General features: G+C 43.9%; 1 pseudogene; it reads left to right on the top strand.

Moving 5' to 3' along the window:
- Nucleotides 1-441: 441 nt before the first annotated feature.
- Nucleotides 442-951, top strand: LOC132494134 (small ribosomal subunit protein uS17-like; annotated as a pseudogene).
- The last annotated feature ends 2488 nt before the right edge of the window (nt 952-3439 follow it).

Genomic DNA, 3439 nt, shown 5'->3' on the forward strand with positions numbered 1-3439 from the left:
GTCTCCCAGCCAGAACTGGCTGACACAGTGCTCAAATCCAAGTATGATATCCTTGTCACTTTACTAGAAACACACCCTTTCTTCTTCTTCTCCCTTATAGGCTGGTACTGGAGGTTTATATGACTAACTGGTGGGCAGTAAGGATATTGAATGGTTAGGGAAGTTTGTAAAATAAAGGAACGCTGGGGCTTCCCTGGTGGTGCAGTGGTTGAGAGTCTGCCTGCCGACGCAGGGGACACCGGTTCGTGCCCTGGTCCGGGAAGATCCCACATGCCGCAGAGCGGCTGGGCCTGTGAGCCATGGCTGCTGAGCCTGCATGTCCGGAGCCTGTACTCTGCAACGGGAGAGGCCACAACAGTGAGAGGCCAGCGTACTGCAAAAAAAAAAAAAAAAAAAAAAAAAAAAAAAGGCACCCTGGTGTTTTTTCAGGCAGCTGGGAAGATGGCAGACATTCATACTGAGCATGCCTACCAAAAGCAACTGACCATCTTTCAAAATAAGAAGAGGGTCCTGCTTAGAGAACCTGGCAAGGAGAAGCTCCCATTATACTACAAGAACATTGGTCTGGGCTTCAAGACACCAAAGGAGGCCATGGAGCGCACCTACATTGACAAGAAATGCCCTTTTACTGGTAATGTCTCCATCCGAGGGCGGATCCAGTCTGGCATGGTGACCAAGATGAAGATGCAAAGGACCGTTGTCATCCACCGAGACTACCTCCACTACATCCGAAAGTACAACTGCTTCTAGAAGCACCACAAAAACAAGTCTGTGCACCTTTCCCCCTGCTTCAGGGATGTCTGAATCAGCGACAGTGTCACAGTGGGTGAGTGCCGGCCCCTGAGCAAGATGGTGCACTTCAACATGCTCAAGGTCAACAAGGATGATGCACCAAGAAGCATTCCAGAAGTTCTAAGACTGGACCACTGCCCACTGCCCCAAACAAAATAATTTATTTTCCCACTCAAAAAACAAACAAAGAAACAAAAAAACTGCACCCTGGGTCTTTCTTTCCCTCTTTCCTGTTTTTAGAAGTGATACAGTGTAGCATTTAAGTCTAAAAATCCTGAAGCCAGACCACACAGTTTAGAACGCAGGATTCATCACTTACTAGCAAAAGAAAGGAGTGTGTTAATCTCTCTGTGCCTCAGTGTGCTCAGCACTAAAATGGGATAGCCATATGTTTGTTGAGAAGTTTAAAAGAGTTAATTAAAGCCAAGTACTTAGAACAATGACTGGCACAGAGTAAGATCTCAGTAAATATCTCAGTAAATATTACCTGTGTTTATTCATAGGTGTATATGGGAATGGGATGAAAACTACTGTCTTCCCATCTCTATCTTGTGTTTAGAATTAAAGTGAGCTCCTTGTTTTGCTGTATATTTCTCAAGGTTTCAAGTTTATTTCCTTTGCTTGGGTATAATCTTAGGCCATCTGCTTTTATCTGAATCGTGAGGGACTAAACAGAATAGTATCTATCTAAGAGCATGGGTTTGGGTGTCAGTCATTTTTGGAATGACTGGAGTCAGTTTATTTGTTTGCCAGAACTGCTATCTAAGGCCTTATAGAATATTTTATGTATCAACAACGTAATGTCATAGAGGATCAAGAGACCCACTTTATGGCAAAGGCAGTGTGAAAGTTTACATATGTCTATAGAATCCATTTGTCCTCTCATATACCACACCACCCAGAAGCTGTTGGCCTAATATAGCAATATACTGAGTTGTTAAAGGCACAGCTAAGGCACCAACTTGCAGACAATATGCTGTGAAGATGGGGTGTCATCCTCTAAGACAGCGGTCCCCAACCTTTTTGGCACCAGGGACCGATTTTGTGGAAGACAATTTTTCCACAGACGGGGAGGGAGAGGGGAAGAGTTCAGGCAGTAACGCGAGCAAAGGGGAGCGAATGGGAGCAGCAGATGAAGCTTCGATGGCTTGCCTGCCGCTTACTTCCTGCTGCATGACTGGTACTGGTCTGCGGCCCAGGGGTTGGGGACCCCTGCTCTAGGACATCACATGTACCTTATATCAACATCCATCATATGATGCTGTCTCCAATGGATAGAAAATATTGGTCTGAGAAATAATAGATATGGGCAAGAAGGACTGCACTTTTCATTATTTCCAATGTTCTACTTGGGGAATTTGTGGTCACTCAAATTCCCTTAATTCTGTGCTCTTCTAGATTAGAAGTTATGGTCTCCAGAGAGGGAAATGCTTCCCCCAGGCAATCAGCAAGAGATTCATTTAACTTTGAGCTAAGACCGCATTGTGGGCTCCTCCTGCCAAGGGACCAACAGGGAGGAATAAAATTCACAATCTTGGTAGGGGTAATTGAGCTGGATAATAAGGAGGAGGTAGGGCTGCTGTCACACAATGGGAGCAGGAAGAAATATGTTAGACATCCACATTATCCACTTGGTTATCTCTTAGTTCTCCCTTGTCCAATTTTGATGATACATGGATAAGTTTAGTGGTCAGTGCTTTCAAATGACATGGGAAGCAGAAGTACAGACTTCTCAGGGATGAGGGTCTTGTTAATTCCACATGGTGAACCACCAAGACCCACAGTGATGCTAGCTGACAGTGAAGGGAATCTAGAATGGATAGTATTGGATGAAGATAATGATAATCAGCTGTAGCTTCAAGACCCAGTTATAGCAGCAGGGGCTACAGTTCATCCTACTAATCTCCCACTTGTGAGTTTCTTCCAGCAGAAGAGGCCCACCCAGAACCTTGAAGTGATATGATGTAAGTGAATTCAAATGTCATCAGGGATCAGATTTGATAGAGTCTGTGTGGTGCTGCATGGATCTCTCTTTTAGGACTGATATAGTTACCCAACTACTGATCAGGTTCTGGGCTGACAACTTTCAGTTATCAGGTTAGGAAGGTTGACTAACCCTGTTTTCAGGGTATCTCATTTCCAATTACTGATGGTCTCCGTGGTATAAAGCTGGACCCCTCACCGTAACTTGTGACAACCCTGAAGGACTATCCTAGGTTGAGAGCGCCCTGTAGGGTTGTCTGAGGCCTTAATTGATACTGCATTGCAGCCTGACTTCTCCCTGCATTCAATCCTGCTTTCTTTTTCTTTTCCGTCCAGATATTAATACTAAGACTAGTCCCTATTAAACTTTCTGCATGCTAATCTTTATCTCAGGGTTCCTGGGGACTTCTACTGATGATGCTACCCAAATATACACCCAAATAAGTAGGAAACAAGATAGGCACAAAACATTCATTTCAGCAGTGATTGTAAGAAAAAAATGCCTTTAGCAAGGCTGGTCTGCTCATTGAATAACCTATGGTACCCTCAAAAGGCAGTATCACAAAACAATCAAAAAGAATAAAGAAGATCTCTATGAAGTATATGGAGACAGTCCATATTTTAAGGTGAAAAAAGAAATAAAGAAAGGTTCAGAACAGTGTAC

This window comes from Mesoplodon densirostris, chromosome 7, assembly GCF_025265405.1.
Source record: "Mesoplodon densirostris isolate mMesDen1 chromosome 7, mMesDen1 primary haplotype, whole genome shotgun sequence".
Classification (NCBI taxonomy): Eukaryota; Metazoa; Chordata; class Mammalia; order Artiodactyla; family Ziphiidae; genus Mesoplodon; species Mesoplodon densirostris.